Raw genomic sequence first — 22131 nt, 5'->3', positions numbered from 1 at the left:
GAGCTGATTTGGAATCCAGCCCATGCGGGGCTGGAAGGGAATGAAGCGGCTAACCGTGCAGCTCGAGAGCTAACCGTCCGAGCTGGGCCAAGTCGCACCCCTTCCCATGGAGCCCAATCAGCCTGTGACAGCCTCTTAACTTTCCAGGAAATTATCTGCCACTACCGCCTCTCTCACCGGCGCTACCCTCCACCCCACTGGTCGCTTTCTATAGCAGAGGAACGATACTCGCGCCTCATCCAAACCAATACCCTCCCTTGTCGCGCCAGACTACATGCAATTTATCTCTCAATATTTCCTTCTCCCCAATGCCCCTACTGCGGAGCCCCCGAAACAGTCTCTCATATCATTTGGCAATGCCCCCACAACTAATTCCCCCTGATCTCTTCTGAAGAGCACTGGGAGGCAGCGTTACGCAGCTCGGACCCTCAAGTCCAGCAAGGACTTGCTGAACGAGCATCTCAGGTCACCGGCACCCTCCAAGCGCTGGTCACCACTTGTCGTTAGCCCAACTAAAGCTCAAATAAAGTGGTTTCTCTCTCTCACTGCGTTCTCTTGCTCCACTTCTGCACTGGTGGCTGCGGGAGGCAAGCAAATCTAACTACTTTACTCTATCGCACTTTTATTTCATCAATCTGTATTTCACCAGAAAGTTCAATTTTCAATTTTAGGCGTTCATATGAGCTTTTTGTTTGCAATTATCCTTCCTAGGAAGCAGTGTCTCCCCATTTCTACCGTCGGTGTCAGACAATGCAGTCACTTGGCTAAGGCCGACCACCAAAAAAAAAAAAACGGAAGCGAGTGATGGAAACGCGTCTCATTCAAAGTCACGGCTGCTCGGTGTTATCGAAACCCTCAGTCCGCTTTTCGATACAAAATTTCCTAGGGACACAGAAGTCTACTCACGTGATTTGAAGGCGAAAGCTTGGCGGTAATAACAACTGATACAACGAACTTGCCATACTTATTGACAACTGATACGTGTACTTGCGGTAATTCATAACATATATATTGCACTTGCTTATTTTTGCTCGCTTTCATTTCTTTGTTTTCAGCATGAAGTTTCGCATTACTTCGATGGGCTTCTTTTTTGCTTTACTGTGTTTGCGTCAGTTTCTTCTATTTCATTTCGTAGTGAACTCGTCAGAAAGACTGGCAAACACCGCAGCCTCCCTATATTGGGGGATGTGCTCGGCTGGTGTGCACCTGTCCGTCTCATGTGCCATCATGTTCTCGTGTCATGCGGCAAGCACTATCCTCCAGTTTTACGTTTTCAATTCACAGTTTTGGAAATTTTCAAAACCGGGCTTATAGGCCCTAAAGCTCCTAATTTCTGGCAAGTCACTTAAGTGGGTACGTGCTACAAAGAAAGGAATAACAACAACCACAGCTTTTAAAATTTATTTTATTTCCTTTACTTTGCTCTTCACAGCTGTTGTTCGATGGAGTTCTCTGCAGCCATTAGTTTTTTTTTTTATGAAGTCTAATCCCCCTATTCCCCTGTATTCCTTCACCCTCCTTCTTTCGTCACGCTGTTACTTTCGGTCTCTACTCTCCCGTTCACAAGATCTGCATGCGCCGCTTTCCACCAGAAAACAAAGCCGCTGGGCAAAACCCGTTGAAAGGCGTTGAAATCGCCTGCAATAATGGATACACGCCATAGATTATATATTATCTTGCCAGTAACGTTTTCGCAAGAATGGTGTGGTACACAACGCCTCAAGCTAAACAGTCTGCCGCGCTGACGACAAATGAAGCACACGGTCTTGCAACGCTGCGTTCAAATTTTTTCTAGCACACGATAACTGAAGCACGGCCACTCGACTAAACGTCCCTTCCATCCAGCTGCCGCTACTGAAGGTACGCTCCTACTGCAGACGGATAAAGACATTGTAGAACCTGCGGAAGCCATGTCCGGCGAACCACCTAAACAAGGCCAAAAATAGTCTGCGAAAAGGTAATTACGCACATAGCCGAAAACTGTCGACGGGTGCCGGTCGCTGGTGTGGTCGCTACCAACGCTTCCGTGGAAGGTGTCCGTTGCGTAAAACCGCAGCGCACGTAACACTTGCTCCTCGGCAGTCATGGAGCGAACGTACTTTATAGAGACGAAAGCGAGTTCGAAATTCCTCCTCCGCTAAAGAAAAAGGTCTGTCGGGATAGGTATATGCCTGCTACGGTGACTGCGAACAATGAACCAAGCCACAATGGACGCCACCACGAGCGTCGCGAGTTCCACTCGGCCGTGCAATATCAATCCCGAGTTTCCTCCGAGTTCTCGTGTCAATCAAACATACGCAGCCAATTCGTGGGCGCAGCGTAGCGACCGTAGCCCCACCCAATCATCGCGCCCACTTCGCCGGTAGGTTAGCGTCACAGCCACTAAGTCGTGTGCATTTTATGCTCCAGTAACAATGCTTAGCAGCTAACAATGAACGAATGAAGTCCCCAGGCTATCGTCAGTGAAATGCTTCCACAGTTGTGGGAGTGTTCGGTCCGAAGAGTTCGCCGTAACCAAGACGACGAGATTTTCCCACGGCAGCCATATTCGTACACCGTAAAAGCACAATTGACGACAGATTATTCGACGTCGACGCCTAAAAAAAGAACTCCCACCTCCCCTCGCGGGAACCCCTGTGTAGATGCGACGCATAGGCGCAGCGGCGAAGGGACCGCGTTTTATAGCGCGCATAACGTTGAGGGGACTGCGTAAGCCGGTCCCAGTCGATGACCACGTTGGCGTACTTGTAAAGCGGCGTGTACTCTAGGTGTTTGAGTCAAGCGTGGATGTTGCTTCGCCGGAGAACGGCACACCGGTTATATGCGCAGCGCACCCGAAGGAGAGGAAACCGCGGAAGAGAGAGTACTGCACATGCGCCGGCCCCAGCGCGTTGGCCGCGGCTATGACGCAACACAATCCAACACAATTCATTTTAATCCAATCCAATCCAAATCTAATCCAATCCCAGCCAAGCCAAGCCAAACCAAGCCAATCCAATCCAATCCAATCCAATCCAAGCCAATCCAATCGAATCCAAGCCAATGCCCCTCGCGAGAGAGTGTTCGCTATCGGAGAAGAGAGGGGGTGAGCGGCGGAGAGCGCAGCTGGCGCGGCGAGGAGAATGGGGGAGGGGCTACAACGCCGACGACGACGACGCCGGAGGGACAAGGCGAGTGAATGGGATGCTCTGCATCTAACACACTCGACAATGTTCAAACGCGCCCATGACACGCCTCATTGTGGCGTTTTCTGACACTACGCCAACCGTCCGCACGTAAACAAAGCCGGTCACGTTTGAGAGAGTCTGGATGAGGGCGCGTTCCTTTTGCTTCAGTGAACTCCTCCGCTTACTTGGTTTCGGTTTGCGCTGAGCTGCACTGGAGCCATTTTCAAACCACGTAGAAAACACGATTCAGGGGAAACACAGAAAACCAAGAAAATCGGAGACGCCCCGCGCGCTTTTAGAGGGCGGAGCGTCGAAAGCAGGCTGGGGCCATGCCCGAGTTTAAAAAGAAATAGCTGGGTTATGTACTTTAAGCAACGGAGTGTATATTGCTACTTGATTGTAGACGGCGCTGCACGCAGATATTCGCACAAACCATGCTTTTTCAACGTGCGTGACCTGAACTGGGCGCGACGAAAACGCCAAGCGTGCTCTAAGCGACTGCGCCCGTCTCGCTTGAGGTTTATCGGATGATGTAATATCACTACTTTGTTAACTAGAGCACCTGGAAACTCGAGAGCGAGCTATTTCTGGCCTTCTGAAATAGCGCCCCTGAACTGAATCTGCAAATGGTAGATATATAATACGAGAAAAATAAAGGCGTCGCTCCTTATTACACGTCACCTTTGCCATGAGCCACAGTGCAAGTATGCCGTATCGTTGTGAAATCCAAGCTACACACGCTTTTGAATGGCCATGTTAAGCGAAGCAGCAGCGCCAATATCGACTTCGAATTACCAATATTGGTCTAATACTTGCACAGTATAGGCTTCGTGTCTGGGGATTAGAACAAAAAAATTCTGGCGCGGACCTCTCACTGGCCTTGAGCACGAATATCCGAAGCAATGTGTTTTGGTGAGGGGAACACGATCGTCACGCGTCCGTACAGCGGCGACATGCCGTGGAGGACAAAAACAGGAGTGGTTCCCCTCTTCTTCGCTTTCTCCTCCTCGTCTGGCTAGGCAAAACGTGTCAAAGAGGCGAAAAACAACAAAAGAAGAAAATATAAGAAGAGTGAGCAGCACAGCTCACAAGCATAGCACGGAAAGTAATTAACTGGCCTTGTTGCGAAACGTGTATCTTATGACGTGACCATGACACCCTTCGGACGCCTACGGTAAATGTATTATTACGAGCTCCGAGCGGAGCGTGATACAATGATGGGTGAGCCGCGTTGTGCACATTAGAGCGGTCAGGCGTGAGGGTACGCGGAACCGAGTGGAAATAGGGGCAGTGGCGTAGGTCTTGCGTTCAGGTTTCGACTGCTTTTGGTGGCTTAATCGAGGAAGGGCATGTAGGGGTCAGTGCTGCGCAGTGTTTATGCTTTTGAGTTGTATACAGTGGCATTCAAAACAACACATTATTGCCAAGTAATTTACAAGAACACACTGCATGCGCAAGTGTAAATGGAGGAAAAGAGTGTCAGAAAACACGAGGGAAAAATGCTTTTTCTGTCCGGATATCTTTTGTCAGATTTGTGTGATCTACGTAAAGTTGCAACACCACAGAAGACGCGTGGTTCTCGTCAACACATTAGACACGGGGCCAATGAGAAATGATGTGCGCCATCGCGAGAATTTGAAGAAGCAGAAGGCGAAATTGCTTTTTGAAGGGCTACGTGCTTCTCGTGGCTCCTCGTCATTATGGCAGGTTTGGGTCAAATTACTGATGGCGATGAACAAGTGGATAACATGCAGGAACGTCGAGGAGGATTTTAGCAAGAAAGTGTTTTATTCCGGGATTCACAACGATTTCGCTTACGTCATAGCCGTCACGCAAGCGACGCCAGTACAACGAAGCAAGCGGCCTGTAAAGGGTGCACCCCCACACACAGGGTCTTCTTGCGGGGAAGCAAGCTAGGGGAAGCAAAATAGGGTTGTTCGTTTTTGGCTTGTATATTTTAACAGAAAAATGTTTTATGCTAGTCCACACCAAGATTTCACTGGTGTCATATCCGTCAAGGAAATGACGCGAGTACACCTTTGCCGAAGCCACCCACCAGCAGGACGTCGCTATCCAAGTACACGCACAAGACAGCCGCCGACCCACAAATCATGCTCAGCTGCAGATTTCGCTGCACATTTCAGTTTCGTATTTTACCGATTCCTATGACAGAGCAATCAACCACTGCTTTTTTTCCACATTTCGACTCATATTAGTAGTGATAACCCCTTCACACGTCGCTTTGCCAATTGCTGGTTTGGCGTATAGAAATTTGAAAGACGTACACTGTACGCATATAGCCCAGACTGTGCGCCAGGAAGTTTAGTTCGAGTTCTTATTAAGTACAGTACCTCTTTTTGAAATTCTTTTTTTAGCAGCTCCAGCGCAAGACATATGGCTCTCGAAAGATACTGTTTACCTTAACACTCTGCTAACTCCTCAAGGGACAACTAAAGGTAAATTGCCGTCGTTGCAGGGATTTGTGGCTGCTTGTTTGCCCAGTCTGATGCAATATACTTCTGCATTGTTTTCGAAAGAGGGGTGGAATACCGTTGTTTTCATCTCGCGGCTAGCTCTCCTTTAACTCTCGATACGTTTCGAACCGGTGATGCGCGCTTAGAGTTCAGCAGATGTGGCGCCTATCGTATGCCCTGCGTTGCTTCGCACTGTAAACACCGTTAAATGTTGCTTCCCACCTTGCACACAGTTTTGCGGCTGTTAAAAATATGCACTGAACGTGCTTTACACGTAGCAACACCATAGGTATTTCGTTATTGACCAAGTAAAAGCGATATCCTGGACTCTCCACCTAGAAACTGACCTAGAAGCACCATTATGAAAGGGAACTAGGGTCCAACGACAGCCTCGCATAATATGTACCGATTACATTATTGGGGATGCTGCGGGCCTCAGTTGGAGCGACTGATGTTACCGGGCCGATATTTGCAAGTAAGTCAGCATTTCTTGCGCGGCCATTGATCGATCCGTGGCGGTGACGGAAAGCAGTGACCCGAAATTGTGTGATTCAGATGCTGTGTTTGGTGAGCGTTGAAACATGGCAGCAGCAGCGTGTTACCTCCGTCCTCCACATCAAAACAAGGTCAATTAGGAAAATTGCCACCGTGGGTTAGACATGCCCGGTGCGTCCCAGATAGATTACGAGAGAGCTTTTGTTATGTTTGGAGGTCAGCAGAAACTTGACTACACGAAAATAAATATGCGCAGTACTGAAAAAATCTTACCCTGCAAGAAAAAGGTACTGGAGAAGAAAAGGAAGACTTAAGCTGCGAGCACTTAGACGTAAAAAACATTTCTGGGTGGTCAGGTATAGTTCAGGCTGAATGCACGTGTACGTGTATACGAAATATCATAATCGGCACTTCCATGAATTCCTGATTATTCATAACAAAAAAGCATGGTGGACCACAAATACCGACGGCGCAGAATAATGTCATACTGACATCTATAAATTTTACAATGGTTACCTTTTGCTTCAATCTGGCCTACTAAAGAGCCATAGAATACTTACGATTGTTCCCAGTGCAGTGTGGGTCATTATTTTATTGCCAGAAGCGGGAAACAAATAATGACCCCAAATCTTTCTTCTCTCGCTTAGTACAGTAAGAGCTCGCTAATTTGAACTCGGGTAATTCGAACTTGCGGTTAATTTGCACTGCGCCCTGGTCCCGGCAGAGGCCTGTGTATTTAAATGGGGAATTCGAACGAGTCCGCATATAGAACGCTTAATTCGAACTGGGATCCTCTGGTTTTTATGGTCCCTCGCAGAATACGTCGGCTGAGAGTGATTACAATCTGCTGCAAATCTAAACAAAAAAAAACATTCCAGATATGCACAACTATGAAACAAAAACAACGGCGTAGCGCGCACGCTACGCTGCTGCGACAACTTATTTTGCTTTGGCAGCGCGCGCACCGCCAGTGCTCCGGCGCATGCCATTCTAGGTTTTTTTGGCGCAGCTGTCGTTGGTCAGGGCCTGCGATCACGTGGCGTACGCTAGAAGCACAGCTGTAGCCTGCGCGGTATGCGTTGCCGTTGTCGTCCTTATGTTGACTGGGCCGTGGCGGGCAGGGAGTTTCTTGTGTCACGTCCTTCGTTGCCTAGGCGCTTCGTCAGCGATGCCTCGTCCACTGTGCCAGCCATGGCGAGTCGGGGAAGACAGTCGGCGAAGGACTTAAAACTAAGATAAAGATTTTGGATGAAAGAAATCACAAAGAAATACAATATGAAGAAGAGTAGGCTGTCGACCTACCTCAAGAACAAAGAATCAATCGTTGAAGCATTTCAAAAGGAGACCATGGCACCCTCGTGTAAAAGGTTACGAACATAGGCCCATCTCGAGTGGGAAAATGCCGGGGTAATTGTGGATTCAGGAAGTTCCAAGCCCTAGCATCCCGTTAAGTGGGCCCATACTTGCTGCGAAGACAGCAAACCTAGCCAGCCAAATGGGCATCAGCTACACCAGCGCGTCCGAAGGCTAGGTTTAGCGATTCCGCGCACGTCACCTACTCGCGTTCATAAATGTGTATGGGGAAGCTTCCGAAGTCGGCCAAGAAACGCGTGAACAACGGGTCTCCGGTGAACTAAAGAAGCCCCTTTCTGGTTACTCGCTCAACGATGTGTTTCATTTCCTAACTTGACCATAACTTACAAAGGCGATGCTTCTGCAGGCGCTAAGAGGAGCAAAGAAAGCATCACCGGGATGATGTTCGCAAATGCAACGGGCAGTGAACCATGTCGCCTGCTTGTCATAGGCAAGGCATAAAGCCTCGCTGCTTTAAAGCCATCGAGATGCTCCCTCTCAATTATAAGTCAAACAGGAAACCGTGGATGAGTCGGGAGATCTTCACTGCCTAGTTGCCTGTACTTGACAGGAAATTCCCAGCAAAGAGCAGGAATGTTCTCATGTTAGTAGACGACTGTTCAGTGGACTGCGATGACAGCGGGCTGCAGGTAATCCGCTTGGCCATTTGCCAAAGGGCATGGCTTCTGTTCTACATCCCACGGATCTTGGAGTAATCCAAAACCTGAACACTCTGTTCAGACACAACCTCGCAAGGAGAATTCTTCTTCCTTTAGTAAGTGGGAAGTCTTAAGATGTCGATCTGCTTGGAGCTATTTACAAGCTGGCTACAACGTGGCATTCCATCAACCAGGAGACTGTCTCGAATTATGTCCGTAAGTCGGGCTTCGGCGAAGCTCCAGAAGCCTCAACTTCGAGACGTCGCGTAAAGATGACTCTCATGCTCGACCCTCGCTGCGCTGCTCTTTCAAAAGGCCTTGATTTTGCGAGTTATGTGAACGTGGACAAGGGTGGGGAGATATCGTAGCCTTTGGAGTGGTGCTGAGATAATAGAAGCGGCGTGCTGTGAGCAGACATCGGAGGGCTTGGATGCGCCGAACGCGGCTGACAGTGGTGATGAGTCGGAAGAAGGCGCCATGAGTCAGTGCCACCCCCAAGTTCATGCCAAGCAGCGTCGGGGCTAGAGGTTGCAGCACGTTATTTCTCAGCAGATGAGAACTCTGACGCTGCGTTGAAGCTCTTGGGCAAGTTGCAAGTGATGCTCATGGTGTTGTGACAGCAATGACGCGAGCGAATCCATATTAAAGACGATAGTATTTCTTGGGCTACTTAAACCCAGAAATTTTGATTTGTCTGTATGTCTGTTTGTTTGCCTGTCTGTCTGTGACTCGTTTCAGCCACCCGGCCAAAGTAAAACAATGCCTGCGGAATATTATTTTATAGTCATAGCTAAATCTACCCGTCTAAGTCCGGTGTAACGTTCGTACATGTCAACATTGTTGAAGAAGAACAAGACACAACGCAAATATAAGACAACAAATAATACAGAAGTGATATTTGCAGTGTTTCTATATAAAAAGTCATACATGCTTGATTTTTAAGAAATTAAATACTTCAAGTGCAGAAAAAAATTCACTCCACGATCGCCTGCTGTCGCCAGCGCCACTATAGCTTCTTGTGTCATTTTAAGAAATCAACCGGCAACAGTTACGAAAGGTTCCACTGGATAGGTTCCACGTTCTGTTTGCAACGCACGGGGATCAGGGAAACGCGGTTCTGCAAACGTTGAAGTAGGGCGCCTCTATTCACGCGCGTCTTCGCCGTACGGCAGCGTTGGCATCGAGACACCCGGCCTGTAGCCGTGGAACGCGGTAAATTTAAAATGATTTAAGCAAACCCTTGGCGTCTTTACCTTGGGAGGAGCGCGACGCAAGAGGAACAACATGCGAGGTAGCGGGAAAGCGAAGAGAGGTATTTACTTGTCAAAAGTCGATACAGACTATCCTCTTTTGTCGACATTTGCAACGAAAGGAGCAGATACGCGGCCAATTTTTCCGATTACTTTTATTTTGATTGGCCCGGCCCTGCATGTAAATGAACGTGTCTTCGAGCATAACCAGTGTAATTATTTCGACATTACGCCCCGATGCTCACATAAATGCCTATCGCTGTCTGTTTCTGCCGTATAACTGACTAATCAATTAATTTCGTTTGCTTTTCGAGCTCCACGAACGTTATTTATGAAATCAACAGCCACAAACGTGTGGTAGTGACTTATTCGCGATAACGAGTCCGGAGGTGGCTTCTTTGTGCTCTGCCCGCGCAACGTGGCGCGATGTCCATTCATTCTTGAACACGCCCGCTAATTCAAATTCCGCTTAATTCGAACAATGTTATTGACCCGTTTGAGTTCGAATTAACGGCTTTCGTGGTATTAGGTTGACTCTAAATGTAACACCGGAAACAAAGTTTCGCATACGTCTGCTCAAATTCTGAATTTAGGCTTTGTAGCTCACTGAGCAAATTGTGCTTTGGGATAAACAAGTATTTATAAAAAAAGACATTCTCGCCCAATCGGTAAGTGTAACAGAAAAGGGATGAGTCCGTAATGCCTGGCTCATTCCTTTGTTGAGCCATTCCCAGGGATTCGCGAAAGGTAGCATGACATCGTACGTTTACAAATTAGTCGCAAAATTATCTAAAGAATTCATAAACGCAATACCCATTATGCTGTGTAGAGCCAGTAGAATGCTTGTTGCTTTATTCAAGCGAGAAAGGGTCCTGTCAACATGAAACTCCGCGCCAGAGAACGCGCACAAGAATATTAGGCTGAACATAGGGCACGAAAAGGATGTGACGTCAGAAATTGCACTTCCTATCCCATTCCCTTCCTAATCTAAAGGATCCGTGGGGATTTGTCCACACACAAACATTTAAGGCAAGTGTACGAATCGGGATTTACAATTACCAAACCGTTGACGTGTCCAAATCAAGCAAATAAGAATGTAAACTACATATTTGTATTGAAACATTTGAGTAAAGATGAATGTTCTTATGGTTGAACATTATGACTACTGCGCAACTTTTATTTATTTATTTATTTATGTACAGATACCTCAAAGACCCAAGTGGGTGGGGTTTTACATGAGGGGTTTTACATAATATACAAACTTTCTGTATATTCTGGACGGGTTCGATCATAGCACAGTGTACGGCAAGAAAGACTGCGGTAAGAAAAACCGAAATCACTTTTACCGACTAATTGCACTTTGTTGAAAAAGGAACGAAAGTAAACAATAGCGTGGAAATAATAACGAGAGTAGCCCACCAAAACGAAGTTCATAGCTCCCCAAGGGTCAACAATGCGTATTTTCAAATCTCTTCTTATAAACGGGGCAAGCTTGTAGCTTGTAGTCAACTGAACACAACTAACAATTCAACCACTATGGTGACGTAACGTAAACGTTGTCTGTTGAAATATAAATCGAACCTGGAAATGACCGCCTGAACTTTAGCGGCAATCATTTATGGTACGGTCAAGCATCACCCCCGTAAACGGGTGAGACCTTTTATCGATTTCATAAAATTTTTATTCCTAAGTGTCATAGCTGTTCAGCGAATCTTATTACTCCGAGTAGAAACAGAAGAAACGCCTGGTAACGTTCGTCTGACCTTCAATCAAGTGTTTCGTGCTCTCAAGGTCAAGCAAGTGCACCTGCTGTTCACCGCGCCGACGGAAGCGCCACGAACCGCGCTTCGGTCGCAGGCCGAAGCAAATGGAGGTGGCGACGGCTTTTGCAGTAAAATAGTCTCCTCGCTTCTTCCTTTCACGGGAAGGGTTGCAAAAAGGGGGATAGAGAGAAAGGGAAATGATGCTTGCCATTAGAAAATGATAGAGGGCGTTTTTGCATAAAACTTAATTTTCGTTCCCTACTAAAGCGCCATTGCGCCAAGCAGCCTCGCTGTTTTTTTTGTTTTTTTGCCTTTTAATTGTGCGCGCGTTCACTGCACGCTGTATTCGGACAACCGGGCTATCATTAAAAAAAAATCGCTTAACAGCGTCTAACCATGGCAATATTTTCGTCAACTGTGTAGAGTGTCCACGGCGCAAAACTCTTTCTTAGTGAGGACCGCCGTCCACGCTCGGAAGGAATAAAATTTGCTCACACTTCTCGCGTAAATTTTGTGCGACCTCTATTTCGTGTGCTAAAAAGTCTGCTGGTCGTCCATTTATGAAGACTGGAATGGCTCCTGCTCTTCTCTTGTCTACCCTACAATGATACTTGCTTTTTCGGTTTGTCGAGTTGTCACTCGAAGTGAGGTTTCGCAAACGTTAGGAAACTGCTCACTCCCGTGTTTTTTACCGTTGAGGAAAAACAGCCACCTCCAGGCCCACATACTATTGCGACGCATCATATTGTAACCTGGCGGTAGAACAAGTGACAGGCATCATAAGACATGAACTTGAAGCTTGATAACTTTTCTTGGCTAGACGTAAAATGTACGTATCTTTAGGCCTTGCGTATCGTCACACATTGTGAAGTTTTTTACAGACGTTAGCGAACTGCTCACTCGCATGTTAAATATGGTTTTTGAAATAAAGCAGGCAAACTCTTGGCGCCCATCACATTGTTACGTGACGGCAAAACAAGTGACAGGGACCATAAGAAATGATGCTGAAGCTGTTACTATTTGACGGCAACAGCCCAAGCAAGGTTGCGAGCTAGACATGCCGTCATTGTAGGTGGTGCGCCGACATGGGGATAAACCCATCGTCCGCTTCAGTGCCCCATCACATTACCCTCTTTCCTTGTCTAGGGCCACGGTCCCAGTTGAGGGGGCGGCACGGTGACAATTGCTATGAGAATGAGAAATGCGATTAGTTATGCAGTGAACAATCACTTGGCACCACCGATGACGGTGATAGTTAGGCCTCGTAAAGGCAATGTGTACAAGGCCGCTACGAAGCGTCTCAAGCTATCGGAGCCGCATTGGATGAGAGGGCGCGTGACACGACATATTCGCTTCGTGTCATCCGGGTTTGAGGCGGCTTGTCTTGATGGGTGTCTCGCACGATGGGGCTCAAAGCAGGCGACATGGTCAAGCCCTGGTCGGGGCAAGGCTGGGATTGCCCGGTGCGGCTCGGGTAGTCGCGACGGCTGAATCTATATCGAGGCGGTGCCAAACTGAGACCGGGATGGGGATGACTCCGCAACCTTCACCAAAAATATCACGTAGTGCACCGAACAAGTGACAAAAACCATAGAAGATGACGGTGAAGCTGTATTCACAAAAAAAAACTATCAAATCCCAATCAAGGCTGTGCACTAGACACTCCTTCGTCCACGACGTAGGGAATCAGCATTGCCCTTTGGGGAATTGTCTACTTTTGTGTCCAGTGACAATATGATTTCAGTTACAGCAACACCGTACTTTGGAATTGAAATGGTACACTTAACTAATATTTCTGATCATTTTAAAGCGCATCGGCCAGCATTATATGTTTTTATTTAGAATATCCTGGAGGTCTCTACCTTGCTTTAAGAATACGTTCTACCCATGCGGTGCGCAAAATAAAAAATCAAGCCATTCCACTCAACGTGAAAGCTGTCGGAACTGCAGAGCGGGCATTCGCCATAATGAGATATGGCGGCGTTATCCACTCACTCTACAACCCATCACGCTCTTCGCCGCCCTGTCTCACTCCTCGCTTAATGACTTCAACGGAGGTTTGTCCAATGCATTTCAAATTTCCCGCCTTCGCAGCGCTCGCGCACTCCTCGCCTAGAACAGCGCGAGCGGGAGTTCTGTTCTTTGTGGGCTTGCTTTTATCCCGCACGTGCCGGTGCCTTACTGGGCAGTTTGGAACGCGTCGTTTTTGGCGGCCACTGTTTTCGATTACAATCGTAAAAACGAACCCCACGGGCGTTTTTTTACCATCGACTACTAGGAATGTATTTTGGGGAAAAGTCTATTGTCCTAGCAATCTCCTCCCGCAAAAATGATGAAAGTACGTGCACTATCACCGAAACTACGCGCGATGAGAAAACGCGCATAATCGTTCCTTCTCAGCTCGACCGCGGACAACGCGACGAAAGCTACGCGCTCCCTCCCAGAGAGGGGGGCGGTTCGCGGAGTGTTCTGCCGCGGCCTTCGATATATCATTTTCTTCTTTTCTCCGCAACGTGTAGGGGTCTATTTCCGGTGTGGTTCCACTAAAAAGCCGGCATGGGTGCCTTGTCGCAAGCGTGCATTCGGGCTGGCAGGGCGTTCTTAAAGAAATAAATGCTTGTTGGCGAGTTGTCTGGTTGAAAGGGGAGTATTGCGCTCATCACTCAAACTGCGCGCGCAGTCAAAACACACAAGAAACGGCAAAACTGTGCGTAGAGGTTCAGGCATAGAAGTGGTCCCTACACAGCGCCGACGACTGCGGATCGTCACAGGAAATGCGAAAATAAGCCGCGAAGTTCACCAGTGACAGCCAGTGGACAGGCATGGCCTCAATGACGTCCTTTAAGCCATGCCAGGGGTGCATAATGAGGAGAACTGAAGAGAGAGCGCTTGGTTTTTCCGCGTTTTTCACAGCGATTTGCGCGCTCAGTGCTTCACGCGCCATTTTTGGCTCAGATATTCCTGGCAGTGTAAGCTAAACGTCGCGCAGTTTTACTTGCACTGCTCAAAGAGTGTTGCAGGGTCCCTTGAAATAAATATACGCGGAGGCTCCCCGTAATATAGTAATATTTTCCTTCAAATGTGCCTTCAGTTTTCTTTGCCCTAAACAACGGGGAGAGGTACGACGAGCGCCAGTGGTTCAAAAATTTCGAATGGTTATGACTATATAAACCGCTTGGTTTTCGAAGCCTCTGTGGGAAGCTGTTACGGTACGCCGTCGGGTTCTACTTGGGTCCGTTATCTCGCTGCGCCGCCTGATTCCGGCGCTCGCTTGGTATCGAACAGCATTACAGCGAGCGAGCTACGACGACAGGCGAGGAACTAAAGTGCTCTGAATTTAAAAGGGAGCAGGAAACCACTCTGAAAGAGCACTCCAAATTTCGCCGAATACGTTTTCGACTCAATACGTTTTCGACTGAACACGTTTTCGACTGAAGCGTCACAGCTAGCTGTATCGGAATGAAAATTCTGTATTGTTTATGCGTATTTTCCCGAAGAAGCCACGAGAGCCCTTTTCTTGATTTAAAGCTTTCTGTGTTTTCGAAGCACAAGAAGGTTTCTTAGAACATATTTTATTAGGGGAATGGAAAAGAAAACTGGCGCTGCGGGCACTAGTGGTGCGAGGCTGGAGACACACCGGAGCTCAAAGGCGACCTTGCTTCGCTGGGGTTTACTAAGTTTTGTTAGGCTTTGCTAAGTTTTTTTTAGGTGTTGCGATGTTCTTGGTAAGCTAGAGCTTGGAATGGGGATAGTCGGTATTTGACTCGTAACATTGCTGGCGCTAGGCGGGACAAGGAAAAAGAAGTACACACACAAGTGAAGTGGCCTCAGTTTTGGGGTGAGGCCGAGTTTACCCGGATTTTACATGGCCGTTCCTGTCGGTACCCCAAAGTTACCACGTATCGCCGGGGGGATGGTGCTAGGTCGACCACCAGCTCCACTGTTTTTCCAACCTTGCACCACTAGTGCGAGCTGCTCCAATTTTTTTCGAGAGGCGCTACCAAGGTAGGGCAAGTTTGAGCGAGGCGAAGTGAAGTCAAGCAAGTTTTCACCTGGTCCTCCCGATCGGTCCCCACACTGACTGCAGATTCCATTAGAGAGGTAGCAGCCGGAACCCTGCAGTGCAAAGCTGTTTTGGACGGCGATGTAAAGCAAATACCATTAAAGTATGTAAAGTGTTTTATTCAGTAGCATTCGCCGTCATATTTTTCGTTGTCCTCTTCCGACGGCGAAAGCTCTTGTATCGAGTGCTCTTCGAGTATCGCGGGTTAGCCGCGATATTCAGGGTCGGATCGTAGCCGTCTCACATGTTCCCGAGCAGCGACACGTTGGTGCTCACGCTGCGCCTCTTCTCCTTCGGGAGTTACATACTTCTTAGGTCGACCCATGTTTTGCGGTAGTGTAAACAATGCGCTCGACGTGGAGCCATGAGGCGCAGTGACTTCACAGCTTGGCGAATCGTGGATCTGCCTACGCAGCTGCGTGAAGGTAGTGCCGGGCGCCTGGCGCTGGTGGAGTGTTAATCGCAATAGCCTTATTAGGCTAATTTTTCGAATACCCCGTGGCTCCTAGCCGTCCGCTATCAGCCGTGCTCATCAGACGTCCACGGAAATACGTCACCGCTGCCACCCGGAAGCTACGACTGAGGCAGCAAGATTCGAGGGCTCTGCTGAACCTGTAATCCGGCGCTACGGCAACAGAAGTTTGGAAAAAAGGACAATGATACGTCAGATACGAAAGAAACGACACGCATTCTCACAAGGTGCCGCCCCTGCACGGTTAAGTTTGTTCTATGTCAAGTCGGTGGTAGCATGGCCGGGAAAGACGCAGCTGTGCCCGCAACTTGCCCCATCACGCCAAAGCGTGTTTCGAAAAGAAGATATAGAAATATTATTCTTCGGTATTATATGCCGCGAAGCTACTTGTGGACTACGAGGCATGTCGTACTGAAAATCTGCGAAATAGTTTTGAGGACTTTAGGATCCTTAACGCGCGCCAAAATCTCGACACACTGGCATTTTTGTTTTCTGCTTCCTTCAGAAAAGCGGCCATCGCTACCGGGAATTTAACCAGCGCCTTTGGGTTCAGCAGCCCAACGCCTTACCCACTGAGCCACCCCCCTGTTTACCACCGGGACTCACGCCGGCACCAGCAGTGGATGACCTCTCTAACTAAAACAGGAGACAAACACTTAACGTTGGTCTTTCAGACATCAAGGAAGGTATAGATTATCAGCTGAAAATAGATACAATAAAGCCCATACAGCGTCTAATCACATTAATTTTCAAAATACTTTTCAATACTGGGACGGTTATGTATCTGCTGTAAGCTCGGTTTGGTAAACAAGAAATGGCACCACGCAGCCAAGTTAAAAATCACCCTAAAAATAGGTGCGAATATCCTCCCAGAGAACATCCACGTAAGAATGCTTGGCGGGGTTCTAGACAAGCGTATAGTTCCCCACTCACAATCGCCAAAAACAAAAAAATCTTTAGCTCATAAATGCCCTCATGCAAAACTTCCGACCAAGAGAAGACAAAAAAACTAAAAAGAAACGATAAAACTCATGAAACCACTGATCATGTCACAATATTGAAGAGCCTGCTGTACCACATATTTACGCGCACCAAAGAAAGTGAAACAAACACCATCATTAGGACAGCATATTACTTCGGAATTTTGACCGTGAGTCAAACTAACAAAAGGGGGGCCACCAGGGTTACAGAATGAGCATGCGCAGACGGGTCTAGAAGAAAGGGACGGCCATTTACACGATAAATGGCTGAAATAACAATATTCGGAGCAAAGAAGGGACTCGGGAAGCGCAGGACCACAGCGGGTGAAGGCAAATGGTTGAAACCTTCACGCCGAAGTCATCCTGAATAGGATGTTGGTGATAATGACGATGAATAAGTCCACAACTTGTGTCTTCCTAACACATTTCAAGAAATTGGAAGGACCACTCTCCTGTTAGCAAGAAAGCGGATGTAAAAACAAAATCGGGAGGGACCAGCATACTTCTTTTAGAAGAAACAGGCACCCCCAAACAGGCATCCCCATACAGAAAAGAAAAGACAGTCACCCCCTGCCCGCCCTCCCCTTTCAAAGGAAACCACTGCACGCCATGATAGACATGGTACCGATCCAACGACCCCGCATAAAAACTCTCCTCTGCCAAAAATATGTATACTTTCCTACGAAAGAAGGGGTGGTATGGCAGGCTTAAGTTCATTCGGGAAAAAGCGCGCCCTGTCCAGCTCATGCCTGTCCGACCAGCGTTGGCTGGTTGAGCGGGCTTTAGCGGCTGGCAAGGAATATGGGGTCCTGGACTGAGGACTTCACCGCCTGAAGAGTCCACGCAAATTTTTCTCACAATAAAGATGTTTATCCTCCTCCTCCTGGGGAAAAGTTTCAGTATCATGAGACCACAGCACGCACCGACTCTGGGGTATACAAAAGCACGAGGCCCCAATCGTTGTAGTCGACTACTCTGGCACTCTTTGTGACTGCTGTGCCCTCCAATATACAGGAACAAAGAAGTGGAAGTTATCCCCATCCATAACGCAGAAAGTTAACAATGACACCTGGACAGCCGAATCCAATTGTCTGGAAGTGAACGACACACTATGCAAGAGGCACACGAACTCACGTACCGCGCTCCTTGTGACCACGACAACCACACTGCCCTCTTCGAAAAATGTAAAGAACGAATCCTCACCCTATGCCTAGGCACACAATCTTTCCTCTTGCTACAAAGAGGTACGAATTCCGAAGAATCACAAACTCTGTGGACGTAAAACCAATACAGTTATATGAAAACACATGTGCGTTAAGGTTTTCGGTGGGAACATCGAACATTAACTTACAACTCTGCAGAAACAGGGGAAACATCCACCCTCTTGCGCGCAACCTGGCCTTGTCCAAGTGTATGGCCAGGGGAGAACAATTCAAACATAACATATTCCACTTCTTCGAGGCAGAGCTGGCAGATTTGAGCAGCTCGTTTCCTCGAGATCAGCGCCAGCTGATTGAGAGGGTAGGGAAGGAGCTGGTGCATCTGGTGCCGTAGACTCAGGTTCCGCCTTTCAGCTCCCTGCCATCTCTTTACCCCATTTTCCTAAACCACTATTTCTTCCCGCACGAAGATATTCTCTCTCTCTCTCTCTCTCTCTCTGTCTCTCTCTCTCTCTTTTGCTCCCCCTTTTTAAAAAGAGCAAAATTGTTCAGCCCGGCCAAGACAACACAGCATAAACATTTTGATACACTGACACTCCTCTTCGTTCGAACTAACCAACACTTCTCATTTGCAACCTTTCACGCTTACATTTTAAGCAACAGAAGCGCGGAGAGCCGTTGTCTTTGCTGGGAAACGGCGATTAAGACTCCTGGTTGCTAGCCTTTTTTTTTCGATTACCTTTCGTGCTCGTAAAGCACAGATCGGAAATGCAGCAGCTGCGTACGAATATCCTTTGTGGGAGTCGAAGTATCGCTATCGCGCCTTACATCTTAGGATACAAGCGTAGATATCGCTGGAACTTGGTACTTTTTTGCTCATGCCACCGGACGAAGCTGAAGCTTAAGCAGCCCCGCGGTTAAAGCCGTCAGGTTTATATAATTACGATGCCTTAATACGCAAATCTTGATATAGAAGTTTCCAAGGAGAAACAGCACGAGTCGTAAAGAGTTGGCGGTAACAAACTACTGGATAATCTTCTGGAAATTCATGAACACGCCCCTTCACAGACAGGTCTGTATACAAGCCTGAGCAAGGAAAGTGTAAATTTAAGCTCTGGTTCGTCGCATTCCGCTTCGCGCATCCACCATTGCGTTGCCAGTTTCGGATTAACGACTGTGCGTTTTGTTGCATCAAATAAATTTAAAAGAATAAAATATCAACGTTAAAAATACATGAACGATTTATTGGTTGCATTACTCAAACCGCGTACCCTACAAACGCGTTCTATACGAGGGCAGAAATAGAGCCCCACCTTTCCCACCCCTTTCGATAAAAAGGTTATTCTTTTCTTTCTTAAGCGATGACTTCCGCCATGTTTTCATTGCTTCTTCAAGCGACACTGCTTTCATACGTCTGGGTGCCGAAGGAGCTTAAAGAGAAGAAAGCCGAAGTTCCGAGACAGCGGAGCGGAGAATCAATGTGGCGATTGAACTGGCTCGGTGCCACAAGGCCGCGGGAAAGGCCGCAGAATGGCCCTTTTCACGCTTGGCGTCTCTTTCAGACGGCCAGTCTAGCGAAAATGCCACAGCAACGCGATCCTTATGTTGTGGCCGGGACGCTCCGTTGCCTTCATCGAAGTCTTACCCGGAGCCTGAGCCCAGTCGCTGACTGCGAATAGAGCGGAAGGCAAAAGGAATAAAAAGAGTTTCACTGTTTGCTCGGTTGCTGGACACTTCTGCTTGCTTTTAGCAGAAGAAAGAAAAAGGCGATGGGGAGGAACAAAAGATAATTTTTTATACAGGCCGTATTTTCAACGTCCCGTTTTCTGTTTTCGCTTCTTTTTTTTTTTTTACTGCCGGTTGCTACGGCCCTCTGCGACGATTTGTTTTTCACCATGCTCAAACGCCCCAAAAAAGGGCCCTTCGATAGCTGAATGTATGATGTTTGCTGAGTTTATTTTATGTACTTCTCTGTAGCCTTACAATCTCTACGGTTTTTGGTTTGTAGCGGAATATTTAGAAGGGTCTTCGGCTCTTTCTCTCTTTGTTTCCGAAGCTACGCAACCCCGTTGGTTTTTCTCCAGATTTGCTCACATGGTTTCCTTTTTTTCGGCTCGTTCATCAATCTTACTATAAAGCGTATTTGCCTTGAACAAAATGAAACTTCAAACCCTTTTTTTTCCTGGGGCAGTGAAGCAAGTTGAAAGTCTAGGGCTGTGGACTTTGCTAGAACACACTGAAAAAAGGAAAGTAAGAGCGTTCATGGCCATTCTACGGAATTTCTTCTTTTTGCCGTGTCCGTGCAAATTATGGGGTGTTAACAGCACGCTGAGTTCGTGTAAACTACATTTCTGCACGTGTGGGTTGACAAGCCTGGTCGGCATGGAAGTTTGCTCTATAAGTGCACACGCATTAGCTTAAGCAACGAAGGCAGGTTTTCCTCAGCTTCGCGAGATGGCTGAAATAACTTGGCCCACCCAACTATATGGTTGTAATGTTAATCGGGTTGAAGGGCATCCATCACTACCACGAATTCATCAACTTGCTGACTACCTAAAAGTGAAAAGTTCGTTTTTGCGGTATGGCAGACAGGTATTTTCCTTAAACACTGACTTAAAAACACCTTTAAACAGCGTGAATCGAAGGCAAACGCTTTTATTACCTCTCCAAAAACAAACAAACCCGAATTTCAAGTGCCTAATTAATTTCTTTGCTTTGACTGACTGCGGAGTTTAACGTGCCGAAACTGCGAAGGTTCTGAAGCTCGCCGTAGTGAAGGGCTCCAGATTAATTTTGAGCACCTACAGATCTTAAACGTGCGCTGAAATCTCGAGCGCATGGGCAATTGTGCTTTTCGCCTCCATCAGAAAAGCTGCCGCCGTGGGCGGGAATCGAACCAGCGTCCTTGGTATCAGGAGTAAAGCGCCTTAGCCAGTGATCCACTGTGCCGGGTTGCCTTTGGTGTTCGCTCTCTGCAGTAACTTGCTTGGAGATTCTGCGTACATCAGCTTACAGACTTTGCCTAAATCGATGTTATCCTTGTAGTCGCTGCCCATCTTGCTTCGTAATGTCACAGGTATCACAGCAAACTTGGCGCCCCACCTGTCAACATGCTTCTGCAACCACGAATTCGTTAAATTTGGCCCTGGGAGGAATTGAAAAAGGCGAAAAGGAAAACTGCGACCCTTATGAAGTAGCATGGCATTTTTGGCCTATATTAGTTTGCGACATCGTGGATGATGTTAGAGATAAAATTCCGAAGCGATGAATCCATTGAAGGAATTTCTATGTACCCGTTGCTCTGCGACCTACACACCAGATCGGGCAAATAGATTTTTACTTCGGGTAGGAGGGTGGAGGACTGTCATACAGAAACACCGGCAAAAATCTGTAGTACAGATTCACAAATTGCTGGAGAACAGAGAACAATTGAGCGCGTGCGCTAAAGGGGGCGTAAGGCCAAGTGCAAAGCAGCCAGCGCAATTGGCTGCGTTTTGAGTGGTGCTCTCTCCCCCCTGTCTTCGCCCGAGGCACTTGGGGTGCGGCTTCTCAGCACTTCCGGTCACCGCTTTTACTGGTGGTACAACGTAGTGTTATGCGAGTGCGGGGCCGAAAAGGCGGCAACCCAGTCTGGATTTGGAACGAGGGAGATAAATTCTAATAATGGTGGTCAATAAAATGAGCGACACGCATCCAAAGCTGCTGTTTTGAGTAACCAAACGCGACCAAGCACACGGACAGAACGCAAAGCACAGTTGGAACGGTATGCGAGGGTCGTGCAAAAAACATCTAAAGCTGAAGCAAGGCATGCGCATCTGTCAACCGTTATGTAGGTGAAAGACAGGGAATAGGTGATCACGCATTGTGTGTCCACGAGTAGATTCAGTCGGCGACCGATTTTTCGGGCGCCCTGTTTTTGGGACCTGCGTGAATATCCGCACTCTTCCACGGCACCGCCATGCCATTTATGGAGTCTATGTATAGCGCCGACCAAGATTTAGAACTTTTAAAACTCTTGTTTTTCGAGTTTCCGGACTTTTTCCTTAGACCGCGAGTCAAGAGCTACCGAAAACGCAAACGACGTCGCTGTCATTTTGTCTTTCTGCAGCCTCGAACCCACGTTGCCTGTGTACCGCCAGCCGATGTCGTACACAGCCTCAACAGTACGCACCGCTCGCTGCACCGCCCGACCTTCCCGCGAGACGCAAAGAGGAAAGAAGTCACTAGCCATTCGCCCCGGTTAAGCCACATATCTGTGCTGTTGGAATCACCACTTCAACAACTCTCGCCGACGT

The sequence above is a fragment of the Haemaphysalis longicornis genome, unplaced genomic scaffold (assembly GCF_048455015.1).
Source record: "Haemaphysalis longicornis isolate Haplotype H1 unplaced genomic scaffold, Haemaphysalis longicornis Haplotype H1 scaffold_4, whole genome shotgun sequence".
NCBI classification, from domain to species: Eukaryota; Metazoa; Arthropoda; class Arachnida; order Ixodida; family Ixodidae; genus Haemaphysalis; species Haemaphysalis longicornis.
This window is presented reverse-complemented; position numbering follows the sequence as displayed.